The 18,065-nt window shown below is 42.0% G+C and overlaps 1 protein-coding gene across 2 annotated transcripts in view; it reads right to left on the bottom strand.

Moving 5' to 3' along the window:
• CDC42EP3 (CDC42 effector protein 3) overlaps positions 1-12,830 on the bottom strand; it is a 30,131-nt gene extending 17,301 nt beyond the window's left edge. Inside the window, exon 1 of one of the 2 annotated variants that reach the window (XM_005238645.3) lies at positions 12,679-12,830. The gene's annotated coding sequence lies outside the window, so the exon portion shown is untranslated. Of the gene's footprint in view, positions 1-12,142; positions 12,358-12,678 lie in introns of those variants that run through there. The other variant, XM_055816576.1, reaches the window with a different exon arrangement.
• Between the last annotated feature and the right edge of the window lie 5,235 nt (positions 12,831-18,065).

Raw genomic sequence — 18,065 nt, 5'->3', positions numbered from 1 at the left:
AGGACAGACACTTGCAATGCTGACAAAAACCTCTGTTCAAACGAGGCTGGGGGGAGGGAATCAAAGCTAAAATAACACAAACCACCAGCTTGAACAAAAAACAAACAAACAAAAAACCACAATAACTGTGACAAAAAGATCCCACCAACTCTGAAAACAATACCAATGTAAAGATGGTCAGAATCCAAGCCACAGAAGTGGCCAGCTAGTCCTGCTCTCCTTAGTAGGCAAGGGGAGCAAAACTGAGGTCAATTGCCCAAGTGCAAATCCAATCCATATTCAGAAACACACACACACACTTAATACAGCAACAATGTACCCGGATTGCATTAATTTAAGGCATAGTGTGGGGATCTCTTCTCTTGTAAAAGTCCATATTGTTTCTTTAGCAGAGATAGCCTCTGTCAAAATGCAGGGAAGCAACACACTTCAGCTCCCTGAATTACAGAAGAGCACATGGCCAGAGACAGTACACACAAGAAATTCAAGAGGGAACTTGCATCCAAGGAGGGCATCAACATCTCAGTGTTGCTCCTTCAGTACTGGATGGGAAGAAATTATTGGCTCTCTGGATATAGCTCACATGGGAAGGAATAGAAATATCATAACCAAAATTCTTTGAAACACAGTCCTAGCAAAAGGCATCTACAGTAAGTTCCAAAAGGACAATGATATTACCAAACTGACATTCCTTCTCCTCTGTACATGGGCGCTACCAGGATTCACCAGACTTATGCTCCTTCTGGTTGCGGAAGCAGTGGGGCAGCATACTTGGGCTCCAAGGAAGGAGCCCAAGGAGATCCTTACTGGAGGAAATTGTTAAACTGTTCACCAACAGCTACAAAGATCCATGTTGGAAATAATTCGTCAACACTCCTATTGCTATAGTCCTATGCTTCTTAAGTTAAACTCTTGGGGAAAAATGGGATTTTGTTGCTGTTTTGTTAGTTTAAAATCTCAAACGCAGAACACTAAATATAGGTTATCCTGCAATAATTCAAGTTAAATATATACATTTTCTGAAACAAAAATCCTGCCACCCTAACTACTGTTAAACTCTTGCCGTTCCTGAAAAGACCATAATCCATTCACTTTAGAGAACAAAAGTGGGAAGGCAGAGACATTTAGCATTGGAAGAAAGGCCCAAGCAACAATGAAAAGAAAAAAAAATCTGCACCTAATTAGTAAACCAAAACTCTCCAAATACAACACATTAGCAGCTTGCAGTAGAACAGTTAACTTTTAATAGTCGCCAGGTTCCCAGGTTAGCAGCTGCTGATTAAGAAAGTTCACAGCTCCCAAAGTGAATATTTCAGACTGTCTGAAAGGAGGCAGGCAGTTTCACCCAGGGTGCCAATACAGGCTGAAAGAGCATTACATCTTAAAGTGAAATCTCAACTTTAAAAACAAAAGTATTATGAATACCTGAAAATCGAAAATACCTGAAAAATCCAGAGAGGCTCTTAATCTGCCTTGCATTTTGGCTGTTACATTCCCAGTGGCTTACTATTCAACAAGATGAACCAAGGACTGATTTAGAACTTGATTAAGCTTAATAAATTATGCCTTTTGCTAGTCATCGTTCTTATGCAGAAGATACAGAAATTTTTCTGATATGTCTTTCCAGACACCAAAATGTTCTTCTTGGACTTTTCACTGAAAGGCTGTCATTTACTAGGCACCTGGATATAGCAATTTGCTCCTTGGTCAAACTTAGCATTCATGCCCTCAGCAGAGTGCAAAAAAGGGTTTTACCCATATAATGAACATCTTGGTATGCACGCTGCATTTGGAAAGCAACAGCCCTCACCCCAGGAAGTACAATGAACTCCTATTTCTGTTCTTTTTCCTAGAGTATTCCAATAGTAGATGCAGGAAGCAAGAATGAAACAAAATTAACATGTCAAAACATTATAGCACTTGACGGCTACTAATGACACTTTTCTGATAGCTTAAAAAACAATAAAGATTAACTGCTTGAGTCACTTGGTGTTACACCTCATGGTTTTGTGCTATAGTCACAGGAGGCTATTGCAATTCCCTGCTGCATAAGAGGGTACTGACAAGGAAAAGGTAAGGTCCAGCAATTCTGTGTTTGGCCATCACCATGTCCAGTCCTGGTAGCCACAATTCCAGGAGAATGTCACCAAAAAAAAAAAAAAAAAATTTTCAGAAGAGCCACAAGACCAATACTATCATTTATGTCTGCTAGACTGAAGCTAAACAAAGCAGGGTAAGAAAGAAAATGTACTTTTTCTTGACAGTAGAACAATTTACCAAGGCTTGTGATGGATTCTGTGTTATTTGGATTTTTGTTAAAAAACCCCAACAAAACATCTAAAACCTGCCCATTGACTCCTAGCTCTGCCTGAATTGTTTGAATCAGATGTACTGACAGAACTGGGTAACAATTTAGAAAAGGCCTAAAACTCGTGACAGACAAGTTCCCAATGGTCTATTCTGGCTTTTATCATTCAAGATATAAACAGTATTCTTCCCCAAATATGTGACATTTCTCTTAATAATATTTTGAAAAACATTTTTATCTAGGGAAAGCCATACTAAATTTTTAGAGTCCTTTTGTCCACAGATTGTTTTCTTGGCCATCAAGATGGTTACAAAGGTTGAAAGGGCAAATCTCCTGGAAGTTAGCAAAATAGAGCTCTGATCTAAACTGTTGTGTTTGGAGAATTCTTGTCTTTCAGCACCAAATAGAAAGAAAAAAAAATAGATATCTATGTTTGACACTACTTCACATCCTGCATGTAGAACTGAATAAACTCTTTCCTGTCAAATTGCCACGAACAGTTTGAGATCTGCAAGCTTTAAAAGCTGTTTCTCTTCTGATGCTGTGCAAGCAGAAGGGCACACATTTCACAACAACTTAGCCTGGTTAGTGAACAAGGTAGACTAAATTTAAGTTACAGACATTTTAAAGTACAACTTTCTAACAATGGTATCTCAAATCCATGACCGAGCAGAATCCAGTGTCCAACTTCAGGTACTTACTTTGGAAGAAAAGCACAATGAAAAAATGTCACGTGGCTTCATTCCCTTTTACTCAACAGAAATTGACATAGTTCTTGAATTTGATAATACTCTATCCTTTCTTTTCAAGCCACATCTATATATTATTTCTATCGTTAAACTTGACTTTGGGACCATATTTGTACATTCAGGACATTAACCCAAAACCTACAAACTCTGAAATGCAGAAAGCCAAGACAGCTACTTCGCCAGATGGACTGAAAAAACACACTGAATCAGAGCACCTGAAAAATTATCTGGTACCATTTCAGACGAGGATTTTTAACGTACACAGATTTTTTAACATACACACACAGCTGCTCCTACTTCCACAGATACCACACTGTTTTATTACAGAGAGTATACACACAATTTCTTAAATGATGCCTTTTTAACATGTCCACCTACTCTTCAGATGTCTTGGAAGCTTCCATTTTAAAGCTCATTTTCAGAGTTGTTTGTAAATATCAGACTATGCCATTCAAGCCAACACTTTCTACCTTTCATCTGCAGCAATCTGTATATGTTTGTTTATTGGGAAGATTATAAACAGGTGGGAGAATTTTAACTGAAGTTGTTAAACTGTTCCTCTACTGAGACAAACCAAAATTACTTATTTCTATTCCCCTGGTCTACTGTAACAGCTTTTACTCCTATGCATACATCACCCATCAAAATTCACAGCCTTACTAAAATGTTCTGACACTTCTGTGCTGTTAAAGCTAGTCCTGACATTCAAATTTGTGTCTGGGAATGTGTCTTTTCCTGTCACTGTGAATTACCAGGACAGTCAGTTTTGAGGTTTTTTAACTATAATTTTTGTGAGATTCAGTAGCTTCATGTCTGCCAGCTAGTCTTCCAAAATCCCCTCTCCATTAAAAATACCACCCCTCCTGCTTACATTGCTCTATACCCACAAACAACTCAACACAAAGGAATAACCATCAACCTAAATTCAGAGGAAGGACAGAACCTCTGCATAGGGATGTAGAGATGGAGGACAGTGGAAGTGGCTAAGTCATAGACCCTTATGCATAGATGCAAGGGAGAAAGACATGTAAGCAGGCTTGATGCATGAAAGTTAGCTGGAATTCAGCAACAGGAGTTAATTTCATGTTTAGACTGCTCATTTGGACATTGAGGCCTGCTTCTTTCCTTACAGTTTCATCAGTTTTGTGTTGATTATAACTGTATTTTCAGTGATCACTTGAATACACTTAAGGATTTACATTTCAATGGATATACTGTTCTTACCAAAGCCAGTGTAAAAAAGCTTCCAACTTCTCTGCTGTTGCTTCATTAGATACTACTCCTGTCTCTTCTTCCTATAAGTTGTCAGAGCATATCTCAGCAACTCAACTGTTATACTGTTGCATAGTCCTCTGCCAAAGTATTGAGGTACTGTTGTAGTCTCAAGTTAAAATAACTACTGCAACTAAAAGTGAAATTAATTCTTAGACAAAAATCTGACAGCTGTCTGCAGCATAAACTGCTTGATTGTTCATTGCTTTCATTTGGAAAGGTGTGTTTAATTTTTGTCCTCACAAATTCCTTTAGGAACTCCTACAGATTCCTAACCTACTTGGGCTTTTGCTATTACAACTTTTCTTCTTTGGAACTAGAAATATGTATTTTTAAGAGAGTTGTTCAGCCCACTGCCACAAAATGGATAATTTTGTTGTCTAAGGGTTGGACTTGATGATCTTAAAGGTCTTTTCCAACCAAAACAGTTTTATGATTCTATGCTTTTGACCTTAGCGGATCTTATCTAAAAGACTCTGGAGATTGAGATGGGTGTTCATCATGCCAGAGAGTGCATACAGACAAAATCAGAAGAAACATAGCCTCCCTCCTCACTAAGAATCATGCTGTGCAAGTGGGACAGGGACATACAGGAACAGAGCAGCTGCCATACAAATTATTTGTCTGCTCAGTCCACTATGTTGTTCCTAACAACAGATTTTCTATTCAGTCTGTAGGACTTCTCTGTACCACTAATTACTTTGCATATCATTAATAAGAAACAAGTTTAAAACAGATATGATAACATTACCAATCCAACCTTTTCATTTAAGGTTTTCTTCAAACTGACTAGATTCTGCAATTTACTTCCAGGCAAGATGACCAAACTGAGCAATGTATTACTATAAATTTGTACTATTGTAGCATCAGAAGACCTAATCACAAGCCAAGTACCTAGTATACTAAGAATTATGCAGACATAAAACAACAACAGCAGAATCTCACAAAAAATATTTCCAGTTGTTGCGTCTTTTGGGGAAGAGAGTGCTGTTACCTTTGCAACAGAATTGTAACTATTGTGAGCACCACCTCCCTCCTATTTCAGCTTTCCACTCCAAGCGTTTGGACTGAAGTAAAATACAATTCTTTGTGCCATATATACAGCCTATGCGTCAACACACTACTCCATTCTTTACCTTCATATTCCCATATGTTTTTTTAACATCCAAGCAGAAGCGATCCCCAGATACACTGCATCTTACCCTTTCATGAACTGTGGTTATTCTTCCAAGGTCATCTGCTAGAGAGCCATAAGCAAGCAAAGAACCAGCTTAAACTTGATGAAGAGCAGTAATCTTTTGTATCTGGAGCAAGAACATGTGAGCTGCATCTGACATGCAGGACAATCAATGGCACTATTCTTTCCTTGTCACTCTTTCACTCAACATGTAGCTTTCCTACTGTTTAAGTCTTCCTTAAACTGGGCTAACCCCTAACTTTATTTGAAGAAGCCATGCAACCTTAAAAGGGAAACACCAAAGACTACACAGCCACATACCATTCTCCAAATGAATACAGAAAACTCAAGGAAAAGCTACAGAACAGTGCCTTTGCAAGGACTGCAGAGCTGGGGAGAAATGGTGTGGCTGGCCTTTACATCAGACTACAAAAGGCAGAACCTGCATTTCCTTTTTCCTTCACCCTTAACTGTGGCACATGTAGCTTTTAGTGTCGGGTGTCAGAGATGCTTTTGGTTTTATTCTTTGTGGTTACAGAAATGTGTACTTTCAAAGAATCAATGAGTCACATTAATGCTTCAAATGACTGAGAGCTTGTAAAATTAAAATAGATTAAGTTATCATTTCAAACCTGAACATTGAAAAGATTGGCCTGACCATTCTCTGGAGATAAATTTTAACCAAATTGAAACTATGCTTCAGTTTCAAAAAGGCAGTTTACCAAATAATACAAAAATAAAGGCCAAAAAAATAATACTGGTGACCATTCCCCAACAGAATTCATCATTAGAAGCAGTGGCAAGAGTTCCTGAACACAACGCCATTCCTTAATGGTGGTCTGTCACATTGAAGACAGGATATTTATGGTGTGCATCTCAAGCACAGAAAAGGGGAGAGAAAAAACAAACCAAAACATTCACCTTAAACTCCACCACATCTTGAAGTAATTTTTGCCAGAGTTTCAGATCTAATGTATCCAATCTCATGAATAAACAGAATTAAAGTCAAACTAGATCAAAGTATACACCGAACCGTATTAACAGAAGGAAAAAGGTGAAGTTAGAGGTTTCTAGAAAATACTTAGGCCTTCATGAAAAAAGATATATGTAAACACATGGTTTAGGTTTTACTTGACTAGAACTGGAGATACACACAGAAGGGAGAGAGAATGGAACTTGTTTCTGACCACAATATCTCAATGAATACAATTTGAAAGGTTAGATTTAGTAAGTATTAGATTGAAGACGAACATTCAAAAATTGTTCTGGTATCACAAGGAAATCTTTTTAAGCTTCTAAGTTACTGAAATATTGATTTTTGTAAAATTTAAAAACTTTCTTGATGAGAGGAATCCATTAGTGATGTCATGTAATTTCTGACAATGTAAATGAATTAAGGGAAAAAATAAACAAAAAGGCAAGAATGTAAATGTGGGGGAGGAAATCCCCAGTAACACTGGCATTATATTGCTGTACATCACATAGTACTAGTGCTCCACTCAAGCACTAGACAAACCAACCAAACAAAACACTGTCTACTACACAGGAGCTGACCCAGTTGTATGGCTTGGGAAAACCACCTTCTTAGAAGTCAGTAAGTAGCTTAACTAGAATAGAAGAAATAGAAAGTCTTTGTCAAAGCAACAAGATCCATCAGCCTGCTCTTCACTAAAGACTTAAGCCTCAAATTTTGTCTACCACCTCCTTCCTGACTCTTCCTTGCTTTCTGCTGAAGATCTGAAATAATATTACTCATACTCTTTCAGGGCTTCACTCTGTGAAGATCATGACAGAGCTCTGCCGGCCAGAAAGCTCGTTTCACAACCTCTTTGGAGAAGTGCTTCATACATGCTGACTGTGGTGGCAGCAAAGCACCTTTGATCTTCCTTGCAGAGTATCACTGAGAATTCTGAACCCCATAATTAGAAATATCGTATGTGGAACACTAAGGTTGAAAAGTCAAAGAATGCAAAGTTAGGAAATCCCAAGATTACATTACTCGTGCAACCATTATTTGGTTCCTTTACCACCTGTATTACAATGTTGCTCGGCACCAAACAAAAGGACTATGACAGAGCAGGACCTTCAGCTTTGGCACAGAATTTCAAACAGATCCTCTCTTTTTGTTACTTCTCATCTCATTTGCCCCACATACTGTTTGAGGCAAGAGGGCTATGAGAAATAATGTGACCATAATGCACTTACATATATATCACCATTTTCTACAGGCATTTTTCCAACTTACAGATACTTGATTTTGCCAGCAAAACAGGCTTTAGGTTTTGGGGTTTGCCTAACTTTACTGTTACACAGCACAGACCTTTTAAAGAGTTAGTCTGAAATCTATTTTTTATAAAAAGCTAATAGTTTGCTTTTATTTACTATTTTATGGTCATTCCTAATATTCTAATGTGAAAAAACATTTGGAATGAAGACTCGACACCCATTTCCTTTGTTTAAGGCACAACACAAATATTCAGATACACCTAAAACTTCTACAGCAAAACAATGAGAACCGGAATTGAAACATCTGGTATTTCAAAGGACAGAATTAAAAAAATACACCAGGCTCTACGTTTTAGATCTTCCAAGCAAAGACATGAAGAAGTATTTATTTTTAGAAAGTTCTCTACAGATGTCCTAAAAAAGAAAAAAATAATTAATTGCTATCTAAATGGATCTAAACAAGTCTGCAGGCCTGACTAAGCAACTCATGCCTAGTTTCAGTGACCACAGCTCACCATCAGCACTTGTATCTCTGCAGAAGGTCAGCTGCTATTTACACATAATCACAGAAAAGTTCACTTAGCTCATTCAAAATAAGCCCCAGCACAATAACTTACTATATCAGTCCATTTAGTTTCTTATCTAACTTGTTCCCTGTTGACCTTTATGATAGAAATCAAAGCAGTGTATCAGACTCTGTGAGCCGCCTTCTATTATTCAGTGCAAGTAAACAACATTAACACATTTACATAGTTAAGTTGTATGTTGTGGTCCCACACATAGTGGGGGTTGAAACCCTTAATGTGGCTCCCTGGCATTCATGAGATACTAGTCATCAGGTTTTGCTTGAGTATTGCGCAACTTGCATAATTTCTAAGATAACTATTTCAAATTACTTTTGCTAAACGTACCTTTCAATAAATGCTCTCACATAAAAAGCTACTATGGTCATGAAGATACAATTTAGTTTGAGTATTCAGCTATTGCTTTCACATTGTCAGAGCTTTAGGCATTAAAATGTGCCACTCAGAAGGCTGTAAACAGCTTACCTCCCTCCTTAAAAAATTAGACACCCAAAATAAAAACAAAACCCACAACACAAACAAAAAGGAGTAAGACACATTCAACAGTTCACTAGCCTCTCAAAAGAGAAATCTTAGAGTTGCTTACAAAAACTATTAACTAACTGTGCTCTTGCGGCCTTAAATAGTGGCAGAACTGTAAGACAAACATCTGTTTCTACACCCGACTATTCCATAAATGTCAATGAAACCCAAGTAAAGGTATAAATATATCTTGGTCACCCTGGCCAACTCTGTCCATTTGTAATCATCTCATTTTATCTTGGCAGTGTGTTTCCTGAAGCTTTACTGCATATCTTGATTTAACCCTTAAACTATGAGGAAGCTAGTCTTCTTGTCAGCCAGTTCCAGCTGCTGCAGTTATACTCACCTCCCCACACCAGCCACCACACTGGATCAATATCTTTGCTCAATAACATTACAAATGTAAATACAGAACATTGTAAAATACTGTAAGCAATGTTTATCTTCATGAACATCATCCAGAAATCTTATTTAACATAGCACTAGAAGTAAATCTCTTCTTCAGCGTGAACTTCACCTGAGCTTGTACTCAGTAGTTGCACCTCAGCCTGCCATTCTGCTTCACACAAAACCCTCCCCTGCATAGGTGGTGCTTTGAATCTGCTCTCACTGCTCTACCCAGGCACATCCATCAGCACCAGCTAGCTACTTTCACAAGCTGGTAACAAGTCTGCTTTGCAGTGAGAGGAAATAATTTAAAAAGTTCGCCATCCAACACCTGAATACAATACTCCCCACATCCCCATGTAAGCTCAGACTTGAATTTATTTGGGAAATTCACCTTGCTATCACACAGAAAACCAACCAACCCATCACAAGATACACCTTCAGCCAACTGCCACCCCCTGTGAGGGCTGTACCCCTGGGGATACAATATCTGCAGCATGGCTGCGCCTATTAGGCACAGACCACCCAACAAGTTCAGTTTTACTGCTGGGGGAGGGAGAGGCTGTCAGTTCTTCCCAAGATGGTTCAGATCTTGAGAAAATACATTTGCTCTGCCTTGATCATAATGGGGGCGGGTTGGGGGGGAGTAGTAAAGAAGCTATGCTTTTTATTTGTTTTCAAAAAGTAACATTTACATGCAGGAGAGCGAAAGCCTGTGGTGTTTTACATCATTGTGAAAGGCCAAAACGGGCACCAGGTGATCCCCCCAGAAAGGGACCAGACTTGATCCACTGCAATTCTGTCAGAGAGGGTGAGGAATAGGAGGAAAAGAACTGGTCAGAGAGCATTACTGAGCCCCTGGGAGAGAGGTCACTGGCAAGAAGAGAAGGATAACTTGATGGCAAATTCTGCATGGCACAGGGATATTTGTTCTTCAATGCCATTTCCCTCTCCTACTCCAAACTATTTCTCAAGACTTGGGCAGAGCATCAGAATTTCTTCTATAAGAAGTAATCTAGCTTAGAAGACTATAAACCAAAGCAGCATACCCAATTATGAAAAGCTGAGCACAAAACATGTTTTGCCATGAACCGTGGCTTTCTTTGGTTACAGTAAAGCTGATATAAGTGGTTTGGAACAGTTTTAGACGCCTCTTTGAAGTCAATGTGACATTTAGCCACAACAGTCAAATAGGGACAGAGCAGAGCCGCGCTGCCTCAGGGAAAGAATGGCTCTGGGCTGCCTCTTAGGTGATATCATCTCTTTCCTTTCTGAAATTCACCCAGGCCACCTCCTGGTGATTCTGGCTGGCTTTACCCATCACTGAAGAAGCAGAACCACAGAGGTAGTTTCTGCAGCCTGATTTTCATTTCTGTGGATGCACAAGGTGCCCCTGAGAGAACAGTAACTATGATTATCTCTAATCTAAGGAGGAGATAGGCCACATTGTTTCCTTCCCAGATACCGTTGGCTTATGCTGAGGCCAGGAAAAATCATTCCCTTCAGTATTATCCTGCCAACTGAAGAACCTGCTCATTCCTCTCCTCTGCATGCTGTAACAAAAAACAAACATTCAAAGCAAGAGTGTCTTGAACATAGGCGTTTTCCCTTACTTTTCTGAATGCTTCTGCTGAAAGACTATTTTTAACGTGCCATAGAGCTAAAGTAAATCTTAATGCTAACACTAAAAAAGGATGGATCCTTTCAGTAAAAGACACTTTAAAAATAAATCCATGCAACAGTAATCACCTACTGATACATGCTTTTATGTTTAGCCAGCTGCTGAGATGCCACATCTGTCACTTCTTGCTTCCAGAAATGGGCTTTCCTTTTCTGTTAGGGAAGGAGAAAATTCTGCTCCTGGAATTGAGCTGAGTATCATGATGCCTTTTTTGGTATCTCTGTCATTCCTCTACACGTCTGAACCACAGCACATGGATTATAAGATTTCTGGTACCGTCCATCTTAAGAATTGTTCGGCTTTAGATTTTCATACCTTAAAGCCTCAGATTTTTTCCCCTGTGCTTCGCTGAACAACGTTACATACTTATAGGCTGTATGTAACCAAACATAATGGTCCATGCGTGAGTAATTACACTCCCGGGAGCTCTCCTTTGCCTTCCTCCCCCAGATATTTTACAAAGGAAAGTAAGAGATCAGGATCGTATTTGTTACATTAAACATTTCATAATAAGCCCTCTTCCTATTTTTAAAACGTAACAACAATCTACAGTGACGCAAGTCCTAAATTAATTACTTCCTCTATTCTGGCCTCTTTTTAATTTCAGGCGAAAATAAATCAAGTCCCTCTTATTAACATACCGCCCGCATGTCTTCATTAGCAACCCAATACAAATTCGTATTTGACTTCCCGACTCGGAACTCTTTGTTCGGCACCCAGCAGCACCGGGGGCCGCTGCCTGCCCCCAGCCCCCTGCCCGCCCCAGGTGCGGCCCCCGCAGCCCCCCGGCTATTTTTAAACCCACGCAGAAAGGCGCGGCAGGAGGGGACATCCCGCATTAGAACCGCCGCGCTGTTTCGGGGCGATGTAGGTACGTATGCCTTCCGCCTCCCAGGCGAGGGCACGGAATCACGTAGGTCACAACACGATAGGAAGAAAATTTAAGCCGAGGGGCGAGTTTCAGCTGGGGGTTTCAGGGATGTAGGAACACCCCCAGACCGTCTTGGCGATGCGATGGCTCCGGTACAAATCCCCCCGCCGCCGAACACGCGCATTAATGGATGCTCTCCCCGGCCACCCCCAGGTGCCCCCGCTCCCCCGGAGGCTCCCTCCCTGCCCGCCGAGCGGGCGCGGTGCGGACCCGCCGCCGCTCCGCAGGGGACGAGGGGCCGTGCCGGGCCCCGCTCCACTCCGCGCCCCGCTCCGCGCACACGCCGCCCCCGCTCCCCGACTTACGGCGCTGCCGGCTGCTCCCCCGCCGCTCCTCCCTCCCGAGCTACCTCCCTCCCGCCGGTGCGGAGCCGGGAGGGCAGCGGGGCCGCCCCTCCGCGACTCGGGTCGAGCGCGGCACCTGTGAGCGCCTGTCAGTGCGCGGGCGGCGGCGGCGGCGCCCCGTGTCCCGGGGGCGCGGCGCGGGGCCGCGGGCGGCGAGCGGAGCCGCGGGGAGGCGGCGCTGCCGGCGGGGCGGCCGGGCTGCAGGGAAATCCTGGCACCGCGGAGCGCCGCCTGGGAGATGAGGAGCAGCCACGGCAACAATGAAGGGTTTTTCCCACCCACACCCCGACGGTTTTTTGTTTGGTTTGTTTGCTGTTTTTTTTTTTCCTGAGCTCACCGCGGGGGTGGGGTCGCTGCGCCCCCCCCCCCCCTGCCCCGGCAGTGTCCCACTAAAGCCCACGGGTGGGCAGCCCCCGCCCCGTTCCCCCGGGCACGGCCAGCGCGGAGAGGTGCTGGGAAGGCGATGGTTTTTCCCCCAGACCCTGTTCCCCCCTCACCTCCTCGGCGCCCCGATCGGCCACGGGCGAGCCTGCCAGCCCGCTCGCCGCAGCAGCGCCCGCCGCCCGCCCTCAGGCATGCTGCCTTCCCTCCATGCTTTATGCGTTTATAAGCAGCGCTCGGGCTTTCATGGCTCCACCGTCTGCGATTTGCAGGTAAACGGCAAATACTGCGAGCGCAGGCGGGGCGCGGGGGCGTCTCCCCCCGCCCAGCGGCGGGGCCGGAGCGGGGCAGCGGTGCGGAGCACCCGGCATCGCCTCTGCGGGACCCGCCGGGCCACGAGCCCTTTGACGACAGATTGAAGGGCACCTGCCCATCCGCTTTGTGCAAGTGAAACTCCCTTGCCCAGAACGGAAAGGGCTCAAAATAGCTATTGCCAGTCCAGCAGATTACTGACTAGGAAACCCATCAATACTGAGCTGATGTTAAATTTTTCACAAGTTCCTTGGTTAATCCAGATAGAGACCCCAGTATTGTGTCGCTTCTCCCAGTGATATCCTCCACAGAACTCACCACTCTGCGTCTGACGGTTTTACTAAAGGTTCATTTTTCAAAATGTTATGTTTGGCACTGCTATACAAGCACTGCATGCACACTTATTGAAATATTAAGTGCGGTACATACCTTACCCAGGCTAAGGTATTTTTACAAATATTTGCATAATTTTAATTACATATGGCACTTTAAAATAACTGTAAACAGTGGATGCATTGTATATAAATGTATACTTAGTTTAAAATATGTTTACATACCCACATCTGGGTACAAGAATTTTCCCCTTTGCTCTCCTTTGCATTGTTAGCATTGGAGCACTTTAATGCTAAAGCACTTTACCACAGGGCAATTGTATTTTCTTTTCTGTAAATACAGTGCCCAAATTCAGAGGACATTTTCATTTCAAGGTGTCGAGACTGTAATATTCAGCATGCCCGCAGACTGCTGTGCCCTTACACATACAGGGTGATGTCTCTGGGCAAGACACATCAGGTCGTACACAGCAGTTCATACTCCAATCCCGCTACGTGAAGTAAAACTTAGGCAGAAAATACTGCCCTTTCACGTGGAATTTCTCATTGCTTAAGTATTTTCAATTCTATGAAAACTTTTAGCCATTTGATTTACATAACATAATTTCTTTTAAAAAACCTAAGCCCTTCATATGTTAGTTTAATGGCTGAGGGTGAAGTTGCTTGCTCCGCTGGAGCAAGGGCTTCGTGCAAGCTTCATCCCTCCCCGTGAGCAGCGTGCGGCCCCCCCCAGCTGGGAGTAGGCAGGGACCGAGCAGGTGGTTGGAGGGAGCAGCCCCACCGCTGCCCAAGGGAGCGGGATGGCTCTGTGCCCCGGCCTCCGACAACACTGAAGGCATGGCCAGAGACTGCACAGTTCCAGTAATTCTTAATTGCTATTGCAGAAGCCAAAGTAAATTTGAGAGCAGCCCAGAGGCTGCTCCCAGTTCATGCAAAAGGACAGTCAGAGAAAACAGCTATTATAAAGTTTGTGTAAGCAAAAGAAAAAAAGAATTCTCTAATAAATCCTGGCTTCTTTGGATACATTTCCAACTTTGCAATTATTCAGTTATTATCCTGCACTCCACGCTACCTTTAATCTACCAACTCTACTCTTGAGACTACTTTCTCATTTAGGAACCTAATTTAAGCGGTTTAAAGCTTTTTAAAAGGAACACTCGAGGGATGACATTGCTCATACTTCTTTTTAGTTCAGAAAGGACATGTGTGTGGGCATGCATGTGTGTGGCTCCATGTGCTGAAGCTGAAGAAAATCCACACAACCATTTCTGAGGACAAAACAGGCAGACACACAGATTCATTTGCTATAATAACAGGCTGGCAACATTTTACGGTGGCACACTCAAAAGCCTGTTGCAGTCATGTCACACATCCCTGACTCTTCTGAATACTTTCCCTGGTTCTTCTTTTTCAGAGCTGGGCTTCAAACCTCTGCGTGCCATTGTCCTGTGCCACAGTTGGTTTAACTCAAGTTTCTCTCTGGTACTGTTTGACATGGTGACCTCCTGCACCTCTGACCTGTGGCACCTGTTCCAGCTTTTCCTCTTCAGTTTTCCCTTGTCTTTACCCTTTCTGAAATTCATGCTTGTTTTCACTGTGACGAGGAGATGACCTGCTTCTCTTTGCCCTAAAATCCTATTGAGCCCAGAGCTGCAGCCACACCATTTCTGCTATTCCTGTATCATTGCTCTTAGCTTTTCCAATCCCATGTTAGTCATCCCAAGGTTATCAAAGGCAGGCTGCATTCCCCAGTACAAGAAGGATGTTCTTTACCCTGCACTGTGCCCAAGTGTACCATGGTACGCCATAATGATGCTGGTTTGTTCTCTTATGAAGCAGCAAAGGACATATTAATAGGAAAGTGTTATGTGTACACGTAAATACAGCTAGTGTTTTGAGGCAGTAACGGTTTAGAGAAAAGTTTCAGTTTCTCTGCAGAAAAAATGCCAATCCCTTCTCCATCTTATCATGTCATGGGAAACTCTGGAAGACTGAGTGTGGGAGCCAGAAGGAGAACCTAGGTCCCTCAGAGAACCTCAGTTCTGATTTTCTTCAACTTCTTAGCAGTTCAAGTATCAGCCTTATTAATAACATGCAGATTTTTAACTGATCACCAGGATGTAGTGATGGGATTCTCTGCTGTTTGATCTCTTTCTACCACAGATTTATGCTGCCTCTTCTGTCATTTCAAGCCTCTCTTATTAGGAACTAAAACTGGAGTTTAAAACATGGTCTTGAGTCCTAAATGGCAGGCATGCTTGAATACTTGAATACTCAGATGCTTATGTCCCTGTGATATCTAGAGAACGTAGGTATCTAAGTGCTTTGCTGAATCAGGATGGTTATGACGAATACAAGAATACTGGTTTTATTTATATATGCCCAACTCAAGTCCACGGTGCTTTTGCATTTCTTTCATCTGTTGCTAGATCATGAGTCTAGTGAATACTGTTAAGTAGTTTGTTATGCTTAGAAACTGTCCGTTTAAAAGCTGTACTTTGACAAAGGTTTTATGATCTTTAAAGTACGTGTGATTAACATAAGCTCTGGAAGCTAAGAAGTTAGACTGTTCAATGTAAACACTGTTCATACCACCACCATAAACAAGAAAATGTTACTAAAACCTTTTTCAAAAACTGTCTAATACTATTTTCCAGTGCTCCTGAAAAATGTGTTTTGAAATGTTGTTGCAAAAGTGTTTAGCAATACTATATAGGAATAGTCTAAATATTTGTCTCTTTTTTAATAATTCCCATGGATTACCAATGCACTCATATCCAAACACACATTTCTGATAAGTTACTTTATAGAGCGACAGAACTGTAGGGTCAGAAGGGACTTTGGGGTCATCTCCTCCATGTTGTGCCCTGATGCAGGATCAAGCACTTTAAAAATCTTCCAAAATCTCTGGACCTTGCCATGCTTTTTTCCAGGGGAGATGCGGCCACTTTAGACTTCCCCGAAATGGGCTGCGATGTAACACATACAAACTTGTCTCCTCAGCCACCTTTCACAGTCCCTCCCAGATCCTTGTGGCACTGTGGGCAAGTTGGGCAACCACATACCTAGGCTATTCCTACACATTCATTTACCCTCTGTTCCTAAAATCATCCACTGATGGAAATTCCACAACCTCCTGAGGTAGCTCCACAGTTTCACCTTTTCACTATCCATATTTTTTCTATTTTCCCAACGGATACAAAAATTACACCTCTCTTTCCTGAAAATTAGTCTGATTTCTTCTCTTACTGAGCCCAGAGAACAGTGAGACCATCTTCTTTATAACAATCATATTCGGAGGTGGTTATGTTCCCCAACCTTATGGTTTTTCCTTGCCATTCGCTCTTACCAACTCAAAACAATGATCAGAGCTACATTATACAGCTTCTTTTCATGGAAATTATTATGCAGTGTTGGAAAGAAAGAATATGATCTGACTGAGGGAAAAAAAATCTTCTGCAACTTGTTTGCCACAGATTATTTCTGTAACTGTCACTCTGGGAATTTCTATAAATAAAATCACTATCACTCTTCTGAGAAGTGAGCATTTACTACCATTTTTTAAACAATGAAAAATACAGATCTGTTTTTCATCTAAATTCTTTATATATTTGAAATTGCTCAGAGAAGAAAGTCCAAAGAAATGTGGTTAGGTTTGACGAAAAGAAGCCTCCCAGCGGGATATTTAACAGAATACCTAGAAAACAGTGTTGAAAGACTTACAATATTTGGAACCCAGTTTTTTGACTCTTATTGCATGACCTCTGAGCTCCAGAGGACCTTACTTGGCTTTAACTCATTATCCTCTGTGGTGATAACACTTTGGACCCAGGGGAGAAAAGAAGGACTAATTGACCCACAGTGTGAGCAAGGCTTTTGCCTGACCTTGTACGTATTAATGATGGATGTTTGACTTTCAACTTTTTTTTTGTATTCAAACTCTGCACAAGATTTGCCTTTCCTAGTCTGCTTTTCCTCACTGCATTATGAAACGCCAAGAGGAAGCATGCATGTGTGTGTGTGTGTGTGTGTGTGTGTGTGTGCACCAACCTTCCCTCTCCTCCCCAGGCTTCCCAGTCTGCCCAGTACTGCCTGGGGGAGTGCATGGGGTGAAGTGGTGATTCAGCTGGTGAAAAGAGGTGGTAGTTCACATATTGCCCCAAAGGGCTTTTCCTTTCTTTTGTCATCTGCTCTAGCTGGGTCCACTAAGCTCAGAGCACTTTTCTCTGCAGAAGTCCCCAGGGAGAAGAGGACAAAAATTCCACAGCGTTTGGTGGGAGGAGATGCAAAGAAGGCTCTAGTGCCCGACAAATGCCACTGCCTATGATCACCAACAGCTTCAAATACATCACTAATTAATTTTCAGTAAAAAGACGTTAATGGCTGTTTTAAGCTTAGAAGGGGAAAAGTAAACCAAAACCCACTTGAAAGGGTATTGCAGTAGCTCGTATAAATGTAATAAATGGATACAGCATAGAATAAATTTTACTTCTAGCAATAATTGCTCGATGTACAAAGAAAAAGAAGAGTGAAAGAACAATGAGAGCTCTGCAAAATGTTGTCTTGCTTAATGTGAAAATTAGCACATCGCTATCAGCATTCAGGGACTAATTCTGAAACTGCTGAGTACTCTTCCCTTCCATTAACTACTGTGGGAGTTGAGAACACCTGGCATCTTGAGGAATCAGGCTCTTTGGCGGTTTTAATTTAGTCTGACAATAACGCTGAATAAAAATATTCCTGGGGATAGCCCACAATTATATAGCATGAGCTCATTTCTTCATTATAAAATGTGAGCTGAAACCATTCATAACTGCCAGCCAATATTACAACAGGCAATTCCAGTTTTTCATTGCATG

The sequence above is a fragment of the Falco peregrinus genome, chromosome 11 (assembly GCF_023634155.1).
Source record: "Falco peregrinus isolate bFalPer1 chromosome 11, bFalPer1.pri, whole genome shotgun sequence".
NCBI lineage: Eukaryota > Metazoa > Chordata > Aves > Falconiformes > Falconidae > Falco > Falco peregrinus.
Note: the sequence above shows the minus strand (reverse complement) of the source record. Positions and strands in the feature narration are given on the sequence as shown.